At 36.1% G+C, this 19957-nt stretch overlaps 1 pseudogene; it reads right to left on the minus strand.

Moving 5' to 3' along the window:
* Positions 1–500: 500 nt before the first annotated feature.
* Positions 501–11706, minus strand: LOC148019031 (ferritin-like catalase Nec2 pseudogene; annotated as a pseudogene).
* Positions 11707–19957: the final 8251 nt, after the last annotated feature.

The following is a 19957-nucleotide window of genomic DNA, read 5'->3' on the forward strand; positions in this document are numbered from 1 at the left end:
GCTCAAAACAAAGATTCACAACTTGCAAAATATGTTTTCCTATGATCATCTTAAGTGGAAAATAGAATCCTCTCTTCACTGACCCTATTAGGTGGCATACATTAGCTGAATGGAGGAAAATGGTGAAATGAGCACATGAATGCTTATGACATTGTTTTTCCCATCCTATAAGACAAAACATGCATAGATACATGCACAAAATAAATATATACACATGGGCTTTTTAATGTAACTTTAATAGAGTATAAAAAGAACAAATTGATGAATCCTAATATGGCTACCCATGCATGCACATGAGCACACACATAGAGAAAAACATAGTGCACAATTGCCTATGCACACACATGCATAGTAGATTTATTTCTTGAACTTTAATCATGTTTATTGTAATTTTTATAAGCTACACATTTTTTATCTTGCAAAAGCCAATCCCAAGGTGTGATGTATTTCTCAATGATATGGGGAGAAACATAACGTGATCATCATATACTGTTCAAATATTAGATGTAGGTGTGGTTCAAGAAAGATTGAGCAATTTGTCCTTGAGCTCCTTTGGGGTAAAAACCACCTGGTTGACTTGCATCTCCTGTTCCATAGATTATCCCAAGGATTTGGCTAGGTGTACAAGAGTAAGAGAGGGAGTAACTGTCTCCTGAAAGTACATTTTGGGTAGTCCTACTATTGGCACTTAGGCATTTTGTGTCTAGCTCAACATCCTCATCCACAATGCTTGTCATCCCAAGCTCATTTCGCAGTTTGGATATTTTCATTGTGAAATCTGCAACTGTATAGTTGTAGTCATCCACCATCTCATCTTTCTTTGTATACAATATTGTCCTTAACACTGCATCTTGCCCAGATTCTATCCCTAATAGACTTGCAACAAGCTGCATAGTGCATCATTAATATTTAGTAGTGTTATTGGTTTGGGTCTTTGGTCCACATCTCTACTCTTGTTTGCTATCTTTGCAACCATGCCAAGGCAAAAACAAGAATAGGCAAAAAAGATGTGAAAGGAGGAGATATTGTCAAGCTATTAAAGAGGACAAGGGAAAATAATGTTTACACTAAGAATATATCATGTTTACATGAGGACTTATTAAACAATGATATAATTATTGTTCAATAATGATTTAAAATTTGTCACATTAGGTCTCATCCAATAATAATAATCATGATTGGTGAATATTAAACAACATATAGCTAAAGTGTGAATCACTCATAATGTTATGTAAGGCACTTGTGTTGATTAAGTGGTTTGCAATGAACAATACATTTCCTAGGAAAAGGTATTATATGGATGTGACACAATCTCCCTCTTAATGTACAAGTGTCATAATCAATGAAATTAGTCTTACTTATGTAATATATTTCTTCATTATGTCCAAAGATCATCACTACGATGATGAATTGTATAGATCACTTTTGGACATAAACTATAAGCAAGTGTGCCTTTGAACCTCTTGTTTTTCTCAAGTAATAAACAAGTAATGACAATTGAGATGCAAAAATTTGGACCTATCCACAATGCATGGTCTATGTCAAGAGTATCATTGGAGAGTTACAAAAGATGTATCCACATTTGGCATAGTTAGATCACGTACACCCTTGTTAATTGTTATTGTTGTTACACATAGAGTAATAGAAGATTCATTCAAGAACTCCATTTGGCAACAACCAATCTAAGGAAGGAATTTTAAGATTCTAGTGACTAATCCTAGGTATGCCAATGATTAGTGTTCATATGCATGCTCTCTCTCTCTCTCTCTCTATCAATTTAAACCACATTTCACCATGTAAGAAGTGAAACTAGGAAAGAGAGAAGTGAAGTGGCTTCTTATTTTCATGAATTATGAAAATGAAGTCTCTTACTCCTTACATACTTGGGCCATGTCATCACCACAATTATAGTCTTACTATATCAAAATATAATCTCTCAAACCAGTTATTTACAATTTGTCCCTACATCAATGTTTTTCCTCAAAAACCAAGAAAGAAACTCATTACACGTAGCTCCAAACAATGGAGCTAACATAAAGGCACTCTACTAGGTGCATGAAAAAATGATAATGTGCTAATTGTCCATCTAATGGCTAAGAGTTGAATAGCTTATATATCTCCATGTCAAATTAGATGAGTCGTCTTTTGGGTGCTTGTGCACCACTACATTATCATCTATAAAGCCTATTCTAGAAAATAACCATAACTTTCCACACCTAGACCAAATTAGGAGCTCGATATATCTTTTTGTGTAATTGACATCATATGATTTTCATATTGGTATCATCAAAATTCAAGTTCCAAACCAAAATAGAGAATCGACATTGAATAAATTACCACCCTGAAAGTAGAGCCTCTATTTTGAATGCTCTTTCACCCCCTTAACTCTATTAAACTCTAGAATGGCAGTTGCTTCTCCAATAAGCTTTTTCAATGAGGAAACCCTTCCATTTTATCCATTGTTTCAAGATAGGATGTGATCTAATATTCTTCTCCTATTAATTATGATTTGTTCCTCAATATTTCCCTCTTCATTTGTAGGTGGAAGCTACTAGATATGCTCAATGCCCCACCCTCATAAGGTGTCATCAATGATCCGTGGTGCTCAAAGTTGTAAGGCCCCCATTATGAGGAGAAGCCATATGTGAGCACAGTCATTGGATGGGTTCCTGACTTGTATATCAGGTGAGGTCTATGTGACTAGATGGCAAAAATGTGACCTTAGTGGATAATAGCCTTTGGGCTAGATAGAGTAGTTATGCTTGTAGCAACTCGAGGCACAATGCATCGAGTTGTGCGATGTGGGAGTTATCAAGGGCCCCTATTTTGGGGTGCAAAGGCCGTGAAAGTAGCCCCTAGTTGGGGGGTCTTAGAGGGGCTATTGGCCCCTTAATGATGAAGAGACCAACTAGGGAAGATTCGTAATATGGTCAAACATGTTGACCAGACTAGCTTCCCATGCCATAAAAGGAAGACCCCTCTAAAGCCATCATGAATCTATATTTCCCTCAATCAGAGTTCTTATAGCTACCCTTAATCTTTTCACCTATCATTTGTCTGTATCACCATCTAAGATTCACAGTGGAAGCGCATAGGTGGACAAAGCGATCTTTGTATCAGTTCATTTGAAATTAAAGCAATCTTTGTTCTTCTCATATTTGCTATGTGTTCTCTACTCCTTTGCTAAGATTCTATCTACTGTACTATGTAATTTCTGCATGGTATCAGAGCCCATGGAGCTTTGAGGAGTGAAGAGTACATGAAAGGCAAGGGCTTCAATAGCAAAGAGGAGAAATTGCATCTACCACATCAAGTAGTAGTGCTAGCACATCAAGTGGTACTAGCAATTCAAACACTGAGGATTTGTCCACCAACCTTCAGAAGGCAAGTTAGATGGTGCAAACTATACTTTATAGAAGTTTAAAATCACAACTATCCTTAATTCTTATGAGCTTCTAGAGATGGTGTTGGAGACAGACCCAAAACCACAACCCACCCCTAACCCATCAAATTTGAGTGTTATGATTCCTCCAAATGTAGATCGTCTATGAGCTTGGAAAAGAAGGAACACAAATGCACTATGTGTCTTAGTTACGAGTTGTTTGAGAGTGTTTTGACCTTGATTTAAAACAACAAATCAAACAAGGATTTAGAACTTAGAGAATCAACTAGTAGTAGAGAAGTTTGCTGAAGGAGAGATAATTGAAGCATTCATCACTCAGATCAAGTATTTGTGCGACTAGATGGCTGGTACTAAAGAGTAGTGGGGAGTTAGCTCAAAGGTATCTTTAGTTTTTACCATCAAAGTTTGATGGATTGGTAATTACCCTAAACACTCAGATGAGACCCCAAGCTTTGATGTTTGAGAAATTTTGTGCATTACTAATGGAAGGAGTTGAGGCTTAAAGCCCAAGAAGGTAGCAATGGTGGAGATATTGCATTCTCAGCCAACACAAAAGGCAAACGTGGTTCCTCTACCAACGGTGACAAAAAGAAGAAGGGTGGTAAGAAAAATTTTCAAGGAAAGTTCTTCTACTGCAAGAAGAAAGGACATCCAAAGATATTGTTGTGTCAAGAAGGCATATAAAAAGAATGGCAAATTGAAGACTAAAGGAAAGGAGATAGCCAATACGGCTAAAGCATAGTTAGATTATTCACAGCAACCATTGACGAAGTGTGTTCCTCGGTGCAAGAAATATCTAACACACTGACTCATGGGTATTGGATAGTGGCGCCTCCCGTCACATGACTAATACGAAAGGCCTATATAGTTCTATGAAGCCTCTACAAGAACCCATCATTGTGACGATTGGGAATGATGCAAAATTCATTGTTGAGGGTACATATATTATTTCCTTTTTGTTACTGCAAATGGTGAACTCAAGAATCTTTGAAATGTGTTGTATGTTCTAGAGATTAAGAGAAATATGGTATCGCTTGCTTCTATAATTCATCTTGGACATGAGGTAAGGTTCACTAAGATAGATGCAAAAATATCGATAGTGCTAGCAAAATTGTTGGAAAAGGAGAAAGAAGGAACAACCTATATGACCTAAGTACTCTTACAGCCACCACTGGTGTGGGCATAAGTAAACTTTTGTATAAAAGATTTGGTCACATTGGTTATAGTGATGAGAAAAGGCTTACAAATTGTATGACCAAGAGGCAAAGAAGATCATAACGAGCCGTGATGTGGTGTTCAAGGAGCGGCCACATACAATGGAGGAGGAGAATATAAGTTCTTCCACTTTATCATCCAACGAAGAAGTAGTCCACTATGAACCTATTCCAAGAGTTATCCCTACTCTCAAGGAGGAGAAAGCATCATATTTGGATGATGAGAAAAAAGTTCACCATCTTGTAATCATACCATTAAAAAAGCCATTGATGTGATGGGTGAAGTAGCCCTATGATCGCAATAATCCTATGCTTACAATAGTTGAATAAAAGGCAGATGGACTAAGGAGGTCACTAAAAATAGGGGAGCAAAGAAAGGATTTTGCTTGCATAGTCGAGGCAGCTTAGAAAAGTACAAAGCTAGATTAGTTGCATAGGATTTTCACAAGTTAAAGGTTTTTATTTTCAAGAATCATTTGCTTCAACTGCTAGAATGACCATTATTCACACAATACTTGCAGTGGGCTATTCATAAGAAGTGGCCCTTTTACCAAATGGATATCAAATCAATATTCTTGAATGGTGACCTCAAGGAGGAGGTCTACAAGGCTCGGCCACCAGGGTAGGCACCCCATTCTAAGAACAAATTTTCTAAGCTAAAGAAGGCACTATATGGGCTGAAACAAGCCCCTAGAGCATGGTACCGGTGGATAGATAAATTCTTTCAAGGTTTGGATTTCAAAAGATATGCCTCAAATGCTAACTTGTATGTTTACATGGATAGTGAAATGTCTATGGTGATTGTCCTATATATGGATAACCTTCTTATTATAGGTGACTATGAAGCTATGATCCATCAGACTCGAAAGGCTTTGAGCTCTGAGTTTGAAATGACAGACTTGGGCTTGTTGCACTATTATTTGGGGATTGAAGTCTGTTGGCAATATCTTCAGTCTCAAAAGAAATATGCATGGGAGATCTTAAAAGCATTTGGCATGACTAAATGTAAGGAGATAACTACACCTATGGAGGTCAATGTGAAGTTATCCATTGAGGATACATCAGCACACTAGCAGACATTGGGAGGTACAGAAAGTTGATTGACAGCCTCATCTACTTGTGTAACACCAAGCTAGATATTAGTTTTGCTATTGGGGTTTTGAGCAAGTTCTTAAACAAACCACAAGAAAGTTATTGGAAAGCTGGGATGTGGATGCTCAGGTACTTGAAGGGAACTCTTGACTATGGTATCACATACAGTTCCATAAGTGCTCTTATGGGGAACTATGACTCAGATTGGGTAGGTGATAGCGATTATAGGAAATCAATTTCTGGATATTGTTCCTCTTTAGGTTCAAGAATCTTCTCTTGGATCAGCGTAAGAAGCAACCAACTGTGGCATTGCAAAGTACGAGGTGGCTTGCTTTGCTACATGTGAAGCAATATGGTTAAGGAGGATCCTGTGGCATATGGGAGTACAAGATGAAGATCAATAGTGCTAAGATATGACCAAAATCTAGTTTTTCATGCATGCACCAAACACTTTGAAATCCAATATCACTATGTGCATGACTTAATTGAGGATGGGATAATAGAGCTAGTCCTATCCAACGGAGGAGAATGGAGCAAATTCACCAAATCTGTTGCAAAGGATCCCCTTTGAATTCATCTTCAAAGACTCCGCATTGAGCCAAGAATGTAGTTCACCCTCGTAAGGTGCCACCAATGTTCAATGCCCCACCCTCGTAAGGTGCCACCAATGATCCATGGTGCTCAAAGTTGTAAGGACCCCATTATGAGCAAAGCCATGTGTGAACATGGACATTGGGTGGGTCCTAACATAGAAGAAGGGCCTTATCAACATAGAACTTCATTTTTTATTGATCTTTCTTGAGGTTGATCTTACACTTTTGAAGAAGGGCCTCTCTCACATTCTTTCTAACTCATATTTGACCTTCTCATGTAACATGACAATAGGAAAGTACACTCTATAGCAATGCATTATATTAAAATGGGAATCCTAGTACATGCATGAGTGGTGTTTTCATATGCAAACTCAACCAAGTGAAACCATTAATCCCAAGATACTTGAACATCATGACAATAAGAGCCTCAAGTGTAGTTCCAACCACTTGCTTATTCTCTTCATATGGCCATCATTTTTTAGGATGATAGGTATTTGAAGGAGCAAGCTTGGTTCCAAAGAGTTGAATAATTGCTACCGAAATTTGAATATGGAATTGAAAATATTTACAATGCATAATTACTAGATGAGGTTCATGCAACTTGAACATATGTTCCATATATTGGTAGACAACCTAGGATGCTCTATATTTTACTTTCATGTAAAATGGATGGGTTTGGCTAGCCATAATGCCCACTTGTAGTAGTTGTAATAATGTGATAAATGCAATCATCATTTTGGGTCCATTTTCCTTGTGCTTAAGCAATAGATGAAACAAACCATTGAGATTTTTAGTCATGTCCTATTTCATTGACATCCTAAACATCGAGGTATGAAATCCTTCCCATCCACCATAGCTCATTGCAATATAGAGACTTCAGTTTTAGGCCATTATTCACATCCAAGAGTGAGATCTATGCATGAAGCACTCAATAGACCATCAGCAAAATATAGTTTTGTTTCTTTGACTATACAAAAGTACTTGCCCTATCTAATACCATTTTTTGAATATAAGACACTTCAAACCAATTCCAAAAGCTTCAAAAAGTTAACCAATGTCAAATAAATCCAACCCCTCCAATCAATTAAAAAATACCCTTTTCAATTCACTTTTGGCATACTTCAAAATGCTTTGCATATAAATTTATTTCATTGCTTCTTTTAAATACTTGAAAGTAAGAGATGACTACAATGAAGAGCAAAGGGTCTAGAATAGCACTTCAAAATGCTTTGCATATAAATTTATTTCCTTGCTTTTTTTAAATACTTGAAAGTAAGAGATAGCTACATTGAAGAGCGAAGGGTCTAAAATAGCACTTGCACATGCCAACATGCCAAGGCTCCATGTCCTTTGAAGGCATCACTTTCTCAAGCCACTAATGGTCACATCCTTCTAGATCTTGGGCACTCATAGGAAGCCACCCCATTCCCCTAAAAATATCTCATCATACCCACCCAAGGTATCATATTTGCATTGAAGATTATTTGCATATGAATTGGAAGGCTAGGTATCTTGTTTGCATTGAAGATTATTTGAATAAGAATTGCAAGGCATTTGTAATGAAATTTTTAAAAGGATCCTTATACCTACCTTGATACAAGAAATAAAAGTATTGAATGCTTGAAGCTTGCTTATATTGAGAATCATAAAGTAATGGCTCGAAAAAGTGCTTAGGATCCATTAATCAATCAATAGGATGAAACTAGAAAGCTTAGAGTCCAATCAATATTTCTAATAGAAAATGAATAATATTATTAACAAAAATGAAGTATCACTATGCTATAATTAAGTATTACCTCCAAGGAGCACTCCATTGGAAAGCTTGATTGATGAAAATGCTATGTAGGCCAAAATGTTTGCAAATCTAATCTTTAGGTGTCACTCGAGGCTTTTAGAATCCATGGTAGCGATATAAGCTCCTTAGTCCTTTGTCTTTAGCTCCATTATTCAAAACCCTATTTGGATTAAGAAAGCTATCATTCCTTGCATTCTCATAATCTTTATTTAAATGTGATGGATTTCAAGGCAATATCTCTAAAGATTAAGCTCTTGATGTGTAATAAGAGGTGCATGCAAGTATTTTGGAGTACCAAGGAGCTTGATGCAAACATTTAATCGTGGATGGATGGGTTTTAGAGCTCTTGAAAGTATGAGAAAGAAAGAGGAATTGAGGTATAGCTCAAGATTTAACAAAGATAAATGAATAAAATCTCCAAAAGTACACCACAAATTCAATGGATATTTGTTGAGAATTCATATGGTGAGTCCTACAAAATATGGTGCTCAATCTCTTCCACAAGTTGTTTTTGACAAGATCCACACAAAAAATAAGTAGGCTCTCCCAAAATTTGAATAGTGGAAGCCATGGAAGTTCTCTTTAAGATAGTGAAGGCATCTTTTGTATTTGAGAATAACCTCCCTTGGTGCTATTTACTCAAGTCCCTCCAAAATTACCATTAAAATTAGCCTAATTTTTATTTTTACAACCTACTCAAATTGGCATTTCATCTCCATAGTTTGTTAATGTAGCTCCACAATAGCTATAATTAGGTCTTGAACCAACTATAAGAGTCTCCTAGACATAAATGTTCCATCCTAGTTTATGTAAAATCACATTTTCTAATATTTTTGGATATAAGGGATGAAAATGAGATTAGACATGAGAAAATAGATCAAAGAAAAAGCTATGATAGCACTTGTTAGAAGTGAAACTAGGAAAATGATGGAATGAAGTTGCAAGAGAGAGAAAGAAGAGATAGTATTAGTAGAAGAGGAGAGAAATAAATAATTAGGAGAAATGAGTAATCAAACTCGTTATAGGAGGAGAGAAAAACAAAGAAATAAATTATGGGACTTCTTATATTCATTATTGACAGAAAAGGAAAACTCTCTCACACTTATATACTTGGGCCATGGTATAACTAGAATAGTTGTCACATCATACCTAAGTTATACATCCAAAATCACTTCTTCACATGCTAGATTTAAAGGCATATATTTGAGGCCTCTTGCAAGCCAAAAAATTTCCATTCCTACTAAGACCTTTGCAAATTCTAAACACCAAATGCATAAAATAAGCTCTCATGCATAGTCACACAATAGATTTATTCAAAATGTAGATATGATTTTTCCTACCTCTTAAGAATTCCAAGAAGTCATCACCCCTATCATTATAGTTAATCAAAGAGTCACATTTCAATTTGAGGGTGTTGGAATGCACTTACACCACTTAGAATTATTATAATCAACTTATTGGATAGGGTACCTTATCCATTATCATTTCTTTAAGTTTGAGAACTCCCACAAAATCTTTCGCATGCATAGGTATTAGAAAAAATAGCACTTACTCTCTTTGCTGTTGTGCTCGTCAGAAAAGAATTGCTTCCAACATACCCTGTTAACCCTACATATGGTAGAACATAAGAAGCAATCAAGAACCTTGTGCTATCAGCATACGGGTTGAATGGGGGATCTAGTTGTGTTTCAAATGCTTTATCCATGAATTCTGCTCATACACCCTTCCTTATATTCAATAAGGGCTCTTGGAAGATACCAATTGTATCTCTGATTGCTCTGTCCACAAACAAAAGTCCAAGCAAATGCTCCCTTCAATAGCCTGGTTCTTGTTTTAGTCTCTATATTCTTAGTGCCTCCAAATTTAACTTTTCACATTTGGGAGATTGATAAATAGATTATTAGCACAAGATATTATTATTTCATATTGTATAGAGACCTGATATCTAGTTATGTTAGCCTTTTTGAGAGCATAGTAAGGGGGTTTAGAAAGCTATTCTTAAATCCTTTTCTTTCATGAATGCATTCCCACTAAAAGCAAGACTACTACAAGGAATTGATGCAACTTTGATTGCTTTGCCCACCATGCAAATGCTCCATTCATTAGTCTAGGTCTTGTTTTTAGCCTCTATATTCTTAGTGCCTCCAAATATAAAGTTTCACTTTCAAGAGATTGCTAAAGAGATTGTTAGCACCACATATTATTATTTCATCTTGTAAATATACATAAAATCTAGTTATGTTAGCCTTTTTAAGAGCATAATAAGGTAATTTAGAAAGTTATCCCCAAATTAATTTCTTTCATAAATGCATTTCACTAAAAACACAACTACCACAAAGGAATAATGCAATGAGATGTGGGTCAAAACATTGTATGCAATCATTTCATATGGAATTAATTTTTGAGAGAATAACTTTGTACAACTAGAGAGCATGGAGATTCATAAGGCATGATAAAATGCATAAATACTAGCATACACTTTTAGCTCTAGTCTTGTAGGAAAATAAGGATTTTTTTACAAAAATACTAGCATACACTTTTAGCTCCACTCTTGTAGGAAAATAAGGCATTATAAAATATAAAAATACTAGCATACACTTTTAGCTCTAAGCTTGCAAAAGAAAACATGATACATTGAACCTTGTTAAGTGTATTTAAAAAATATATGTCTCTTAAGTAAACACATGGAAATTTTGACTCCACATTATCATCTAATGACATTGGAGTGGAAACATTGAACATGAAAATGTTGATTAAAAAATCATCAAGGTTTATGGATAAGTCACAAGACATGTAACTAGCCTTGCTTTGTAGAAAATCAAGTTGTTCCACTTAGATGTGTGATCCTCTCATGATGTAAGTTTTTCATTGTGCATTGATAGAAATCAATGTTCTTTACATCCCATGAAGAAAAAATGACATGTAAGGAGGCTTGACTTTAAAGGTATATGGGTGATCTATATTTGTTTTCAAATGATTATGGTGTTCTTCCCAATATGTGAGGCTTTTAATATGATCAACTTGTCACAAAATGGGCAAATTAACACCATGACTAATGCATCCAAGTTGTTGTCAAATCCCCTTGAGCTATATTTTCATAAGAAACAAGAATTTATTCATGAAAAAACAAAAACTTGCAAGTCTAGGTATAGTCTAGAGCTTTTTTTATGTGTGCAAGTGTTTGACGTGGGTAGGAATTGGTGAGAAAAGGTTTATAGATACAGTCCTATTCTTGATGAATAAAGGTAGTAAAGAAAGAAACATCTTTTTACAAGTTTCAAACTACACATTGATAAGAAATTTTAGAACATGAGATTGTTTGTCAAAATTAGAGAAGATGTACCTTATGCGATTGATTTCTTGAAAGCCAAATTGTTTGGAGATGCTGAAGGTGAACTCATCTAGGCAAGCACGCTAGCATCCCATTGGGTAGTGTCCACCGCCCATGAGCTTGGGGGAAAACTTGGCAAGTCCAAAGCCAAAAGTAGGACACAAAAAGTATTCAGCCTCCAAGTATTCAAGATTGAGAGCAAACCTTATCCTATCTTTGTCATCTTTGGTCAAATTTTGGTTAGGTTGATACACCCAATGGAGAAATGGTCCTTGCATCTCTTAGCCCTTTTAAGATGGTTATAGTAATTATTACTACAAGTGCTTGTTAAACCTTCCAAATAAGAGAGCATAATAATGAGAACAAGAATAGAAACCCACAAGTGAAACTCCATTGTTTTGAGACTTTTGTGTAAGGGACACTGATGCCCACATCACACATATATACATACATAGAGAGAGAGAGAGAGAGAGAGAGAGAGAGAGAGAGAGAGAGAGAGAGAGAGAGAGAGAGAGAGAGAGAGAGAGAGAGAGAGAGAGAGAGAGAGAGAGAGAGAGAGAGAGAGAGAGAGAGAGAGAGAGAGAGAGAGAGAGAGAGAGAGCTCTAGATTCTTTTAGAAAAACTATTGCTCATTCATTTTGCATTTCTTATTGTCTTTTACACAACAACAATGACCATGACAACCAAGTCACACTTAAGCCACATTACCCTATTCAAAGTTTGTGTGGGTACTTTAAATATGGCTTTAAATACATGCCACTTGCATAGACTTTCTAGAGTTATTCTTAAGAAAATTTGTGGCTTTTATGGCTCAATAATATAATTGTCTAGGAAATTGACATAGCTCCATATCCCTACCTAAAATGGCTATAGGAACTATCTAAGTGCTTTAAATGACACCCCACCTAGCTAGGGAGGATATGAATGCACATATGTATTCTCCAATGTAGAGAATATTCCATTCATTTATATGTAGTGTAAAACAACCAAAGTCCCAATTGCTCCCGAGGGGTCCACTAGGGTTTACCATATGGTACCACGTGAGTGTAAGGGAGGGGGGTTATTTAAGGGAAGGAAGGTACATTTTATAAGGTAAGGTCCCATAAATAGGGGGTAGATAAGGGGTATTTTCATATATTCCTTGCACGAAGGTGACATCTCCTTATTACTTGTAGTGAATCTCCCATGTAATTGCTACTAGAGGATGAAACTAATGCCCATACAAGTGTATGTCCTACTTAAAAAATAGGGTTTTCATTTTTATACTTGACTTCCATGCCTTACAACATATTATGCTAAGGTGTACATGATTTAACTATGTGATTGCAATGCACTATTTCTCCCAATATATGGGTTTGGAAGCTTTCATAAATGTTAGCTAGATAAACATAATTTGGGTTGGCCTTATTGTAATAATATTCACCTCCATAATTAGCTATATTTAACCAAATAATCATTGCCTTGAAAGGTGGATGGGCTAAGCAAGAATGAGAGCATAATCAAAAGAAGCAAGAAAGAGCTATGGAGGCTAGAGCAAGAAGAGAGAGCAAGATGGCATGTGGGAACTCTAATCATCACAATGTGTGACCTACCTTATCTTATTTTATTGGAATAGTAAGAATAAAGAGTAAAGTGACAATGATGGATGGCCACCACCTACAATATATAGGTGTGTGAGTAGTAAGTACAAGATAAATGCATGTGACTAGGCACATGTGCCTCTAACATGCAACAACTTCCTATTTAAAGGTGAATATGCTTGAATATGGAGAACACAAGAAAAAAGTGACAAAGTACAATGTGTACATGTAAGTACAATTGGATGAGGAATAGATGTCATCTCATCCTACATCCATCATCTTTCTAAGGAAGGCATAGCATTTCATTATGAGACTTTTATTGAGTAGATCATTAGGATTCTCATTAGTAGATATCTTGATAATCTCTATCTACTTGTCCTCCACCACCTCTCAGATAAAGTGATGATAGACCTCAATATGCTTGGTCTTTGCATGAAAGACTAAATTATATGCCAATTGGGCAGCATTCATATTGAATGCAATGTAAGAGTCATATTTGTGATACCAAGTTAGTTTGCAACCAAGAAACCTAACAATAGGGCCTCCTTGCAAGCCTCAATGGCTACAATGTACTCAACCTTGGTAGTAGACAAGGCAATGCATTTCTACACCCTAAACATCCAAGAAACGATACCTCTAGCATTGGTGAAGACATAACTAGAGATGGACTTCCTACTATCTACATATCCTGCATAATGAGAATCTAGTGGACTCTCTACTATTTGCACATCTTGCATAATCAAAGTCTTGTTACCCATGACTCGAATGTCCTAGCTACCATACCAAAGGTACAAGTGTGTGTAGTGCTCTTAAGGTATCTCATGATATCCTTCATGATGTCCCAATGTTGCATACTATGTGTCACCATGTAATGAGCTGCAATTCCCATTGCAAATTCTATGTCAGCTCTAGTGGCTATCATGACATTCTCTCTCTCACTTGTGCATCTCATGCCTTCTACCTACCTTAGCTACAAATTGTAGACCCAGAGTGTTCCTCTCTCTCTCTCTCTCTCTCTCTCTCTCTCTCTCTCTCTCTCTCATGCCTCTATTTCCATTTGGCCGTCTTGGTTGTAGATTGTAGAGGCTGAGATAGAGCCACTTGGCTATGGGCTGAGTAAGCTAAGCAAGAAGGGAAAATATGCAGGTTAGCAGCATCAACAACAAAGTATAGCACAACCTTAGGATTGAAAATGAGATTGTAGGTTGAAAGCTTCCATTGTCTAAACTTCAATGTTTTGTAACCATGTAGTTCACATGTTGTCAACAACTGCCAACTCGCATGACATGTTATTGTTGGTAGCTATGACAAATTATTTGCTAGTAGGTACCCCCGGTTGCTTAATGTTGGACATCTCTACTCAATGACTAGTCAATTTTTGCCACTTGTAGAAATAAAAATAACACTTTTCAATGTTTATATTTATAATTTATTAGTGCACTAACTATATTATACTATTTTTGTATATTAAAGTTGCTTATGTATCTTTTTGGTTTGCAATTCTTGAAAAAAGGCCCTTATTTTTTATTCTATCTACTTTTGATTTCGATTTCAATTTTTTATTTTAATTTTTACTTTCTATTGGGAATTCATGTGGCTTTTGGTTTGGAGGTGCATGGTTCTTCGCTACTTAGGTTAGAAGATAGGTTTGTGCTTTATTTGAATTCTAGTATAATATAGATGAATCTCAATTTCAACAATTTCTAATAGTATTTTTGCTAATATTATTTCACCCAAATTTAGTAATTGTTAAGGGATGTATCATATTTAATTACTTTAATAATATTCCCCAAATTAATATCACTATGCATCCTATCATATTTTCCCTAGCATTTTAGACTAAACATTCAAGAAGATGTTTGATGTTCAATAGTTAATATTGCTATAATTTTCAAATATTCTCACTAATATTTCACTTAAATAATCAAGTGGATGATTTTTCTAATAATTTTTATTTTTCCAAAAATAATCATAAATTCCCCCATAAAAATTTCCCAACATCTCATCTAGATAGTTGAGCAATTAAATTCTCTAAAAACCCTACATTTTTTCCTTTATTATTTTACTAATTATAACTTTATGGATTTTTTTAATTATTTAAAGTGAAAATACATGAAGAAAAACTTCATACGTAATGTTTACATGCTTGGATTCTGATCACATCCAAGGATAGGCTTGTAGTGTCTACACGTCTCGACAACACCATTGAAGCACAAGAATGAAAGATAGAAAGAAGAGAAGGGGGTGTTATGCCTCCTATGCTTATGCATCTCCATACATCCATTTATGCCTTGATTTGCGGTCTTCTTTTTCAAATAATGCAAAGTATATTAGTAAAGAATGTTTACATCAACAACCAATGGTGGGGATGTGTCTTAGTTGTCCAAAAACATAGCTAGCATCTCTTGAGAGCCTTATGTATAGCTTCTAGGGTAGAGCTAGATTTCTTGACACCTTATAAGGCTGTTGGTAATTCAATCTTAACTCGTGAAAAGTCTAAGTCCTTCCATCTAGGGGCATTTCCAAAGACCTTATTCAGGTGGCATCAAATGGCCCAAATTCCAACTACACTTGAGATGTTGCAGTCTTCTAGAGGCCCCTCATTCATAGAGCTCCCATCTCCAAAAAGTACTAGCTTGGCTAAGGTCATAGCATGGAAGCTTGCTCTCTCAATCCAACATTGGAACTCCTTCCAAAGCCTTTGAACTTCAACACAATCACACAAAGGCCACAGAGTTATGAGATCTTTTTTGACCTGTCAAGTCTATCCTTTCTTGGGAATTTGTTCATCAGTGCTTCCCATAATATCATATTGAAGTACTTTGAGGGAGTAAGGCCCCCAAGTTTCTGACTCTCCTCTTCCAGGTCCTCATCTTGGTTCATGGGGTAGCTTGTTTTCTAATAGGTTCCCAACTTTAGGATGTGCCTACCATCACCCCTTATGAAGTCTTTAGCTTTTCTGTAGTCCATTGGTTTCTTTCATGCTTATGTTTGGAAGTATGCCATCGTGTTAACTTTGGCTTCATAGTAGGAGATTGGCCAATTTTCTTTCTCTTTGTGCCAATATTTCCTTGAGCCAATTTCATTTAGGTCCCATATTCTAATCGCATCATTTTCATCAATCCAATTGAGGATTTCAGCATCCCATAAGTCTTTCCACATGCGAATGCCCAAATTATAAAGCTTCCTAGCTACATTAGGGCCAAAAGCGCTTCAAAAAAGGCACTTGTAAGAAAATGATTAAGTTGCTAATTAGTTGAGATTTTGGAAGAATGAAAACGCCAAATTTGGTTGCTCAGATGTGATTAATGAGAGAATATTGAATTCATCAAAGAGCTGAGCCATTAATTGTCCCTCAAATTTAATTTATGTCAGTGTCACCTTTTCGGCCGTTTTTTGTCTTGGAACTTGGGAGAATTTGTATTTTCAAGAAATGTCCACCTATATCGCGATTTGTCTACTCCCGTGTCTTCTTTTCACACGCTCTTTCTCCATTCTCTTTCGCCATTCTCTTTCTCCATTCTCTTTCACCATTCTCTTCTTTGTGCTCACTTTCTTATCACTGCGATCGTTGATCTACTAAAATTTTTAGCAACACCTCTGCAAGTGATACAAATGCGAGCACATGCAAATTCAAACTTACCATCCAACTAGATCCAATTTATTCATCTTGAAGAAGTATACATCGTCGAGTACTAACAGATGAGATGGAGGCCAATAGATTGCGAATTCAAGGAAAGAAACATATGGATTTGTGGATAGATGGAAATATTTATCCAAAGGATCCTTCAACAGGTAAACCTCCTAATTTTTTAAATATTCATAACTACGTGAGATATGTTGGGGAAGGTTATAATGGGATGCTTGGGTATTGTAAAAGCTTACCCTCTGCATCTTACACATACATGGCTCAGATGAATGAAATGAGAAAAGCATTATTTATTGCAGAGACAAGCATTTTGGAGCTAACAAATAAGATTGACGTTTTGGAAAATGCTAATAAGTCATTACAAGACAAGTTAGCACATTTAAAGAAAACTCCAATAGGATTAAGAGAGAGAAAGAGACCATTAAAAAATATAACTAGCTTGTGTGAGAGAGCAAAGAAAAGAAGATTGAATCTTGCAAAAAAATATGTCTCCAACATGTCGGGTATAAATATTCGTGAGAGTGAGGAGAGATTCAGTTTTTTAAAAGAGACCATGAATAAGAATGATATTTTGAGGATTCTTAGGTCACCTCAAAATGTGGATTTGAGAGGCCCAACTCTAAAAGAATTAGTGAAGGATTTAAAGGACACTGTAAAACCAAACGAAATTGTAGAGACATGTGATACTGTGGGCATTAGTTGAAAAGGTTATCGGACTATCTCAAGATTATGGTTTAAAAATCTAGGAGTATCGGTTGCAAGGACTACCATGAATCATAAGATTCCACAAGTTTTCGGGGAATACATTCATATTGAAGCATCTGTGCCATATGAAAAGACAAAAAGAAAATCTAGTTTTGAATACAATGTATTTAACAATATATGGGTTGATCTAAGAAGAGTGCAGATTGCAATGGTTCACATCTATAGACTCACATTGGAGGAATGTCACGGTGTTTTAAAGTTTGCCTTGAAGTTAGATGAAGCACAGATTCAAAAAGGACAAAAGATGGAAAGAGTCAACATTTGCATCATGAACAGGGCATTGGAATACAACAATGGTGGGGGTCAAGCACCAGTGCATAAGTTCCAGTCTAAGATGGAGATTTGGTGGGTTGGTGCAGCTCAGGTACCAATTGAGAATTATGAAACATTGAAATGGTTGTTTACTCATACAGGTATTCCAAACATTATTAAGTCTCAAAGTGAAGGAGAAATGTTAGTTGTTGATGGGGTTGGTAATTTTAATGTGGAATGGCACATGAGCGCTAACTTGAAAACTATCAAATGTATGCTTGGAATATGTAATGGGGAAAATGCAAAATATCCTTGTATTTATTGCATGGAAAGTGTTGGGTCTAAAAATTGGAGCAACTTACACCCTGTAAGAAGAGCCCCAACTAGAGACTCTATAGATCTAAGTTTTAAAAAAACAAGGAAGATATATGGGATCCAATTATTTCAATTCCTCTTACTAATGTTCATATATGTACTTTGCATGCAGAGATTAGAATTATTGATAAACTTCTCAGGTTACATCTTGACTATGCATACTCAATTAAGCCTTTGTCTTTATCGAATGAGTGTATTGACAAATGTGAGGCATTACTCTCCAAAAGGGGTTTTCATGGAGGTCAAGTTCATTTAAGAAAAGATCCAACACTTTTAGGGAAAACAAGAGATGTCTTGGCTGATGTCTCAATGGGAGGCTCAAAAGCTAGGCGATTTTTAAGTAACCATACAGGAAAATAGGTGAGCATTACTTGGGAGCATTGGAGAGAGCCATGTGGAATAATGACAAACGTTGCAACCACACCACGACTTGCATTTCTAAGGATGGAGGTTTGGAGACATGTTGATGTCTTCCTAAAGCTCCTCAAGCAACAAACGAAAATGTACACGTATCCAAAAGAGTTTAAATGTTCGATTACAAATCTTGTTCAGGCAATAAAGGAGGCATGGGGAGAGAAAGATACCACTTTTTATTTGGTAAGAGAGAATATTTAATCCAAGCTTTCTTCGATAAAATTTCCATTGGCAAAAACTGATTGTTACTCTTATGAATTTGCAGCATATCCTTCATATCCATGGGCCTTACTTTGTGGAGGAGCAAGGCCCCCTCGCAACTTATAGCGGCCAAGGCATGGAAAAATCTCACTATCAAGCACGTACAAGTTTTTTTCGAAGCACAAGACATGGAGGCGGAGTTACAAAAAGCAATGCTCTTGAGGAGCTATTCAATTGGTTTTTTCGACGACAACTTCAAAGAATGAATACTTCAACTTAAGAATTCATAGTATTTTTCAACGACAACTTCAAATAATGAATACTTCAACTTGAGAATTCAAGAAAGGAAACTACAAAGCTAGCTCTCAGGAGCCTTTACATCATCCTCCCTTTCCAGGATATTTCCTCTATAATGCAAAAATTTTCTTCTCTTGTAGCCAACTATTGATTTTATATCAGTTTGATTTGCTGCCAAAGCATAAGATGAGAGGGCCAGAAAGTATCCAGCTCTAGAAGCAGAGAAACCAAGACCATAACCAAAAATCCTAATTGCCGCAGTATTCTCCAAGAGCATCACCTTGTGTGCATTGTATTGTAACCCAGAGAAACCAAGTAGCCTTGTAAGTGCCTTAATACATAGTATAGGCCATGTTGCTTCCTCTGAGAAGATGTTATGAAAAACCAAGAAAACATGCGGATCAATCCTTGCTAAGTAATGGCCAAGTGCAACATCTTTATGTGAACTAATACCACCTCTTGTCCCTTTACCCCGTCCCAAGAAGTTATCAAAATCTTCAATCTCCAACTGTAAAAAAAGATAAATGTCAAATGAATGTTGAAATCAAACATATTAATGTATATAAATCTTACAAAATTTGAGATAATAGTACCAATTGATTTTCATCATTTTCTAGCTTAGTTGGATTCCATATGTTAATTGATGATTGTGCCTCATTGGTATCTTCCAATTCTTTAACATATTGCGACTCTTCTCTTCCAAAATTGGAAATTCTAAGTCGGTCTTGAAGGCCGTGGAATTCCTCTTCAGTAATCCCATACTCTTCCTTAGCATTCTATGCCTTATGAAAACAAAGAGAAAGGGCATCCCCTACTTCAATAAACTTGTCGCCCGTAATTTTAGTGTCAAGTTTAAGTAACTCTTCTTTCGATTCATTTTCGATGTCAACAATGCCATTTGCAGCATTAGAAGCCTCTGCAATGATGGCTAAACAATAATCCTCCCTAAGATTGAAGAGCCTTTGAATGTCTGCTAGCAATATGTATTCTTTGTCC

Source organism: Lygodium microphyllum, chromosome 20, assembly GCF_053477565.2.
Source record: "Lygodium microphyllum isolate KBCC chromosome 20, Lygodium_microphyllum_v1.1.10, whole genome shotgun sequence".
Taxonomy (NCBI): domain Eukaryota; kingdom Viridiplantae; phylum Streptophyta; class Polypodiopsida; order Schizaeales; family Lygodiaceae; genus Lygodium; species Lygodium microphyllum.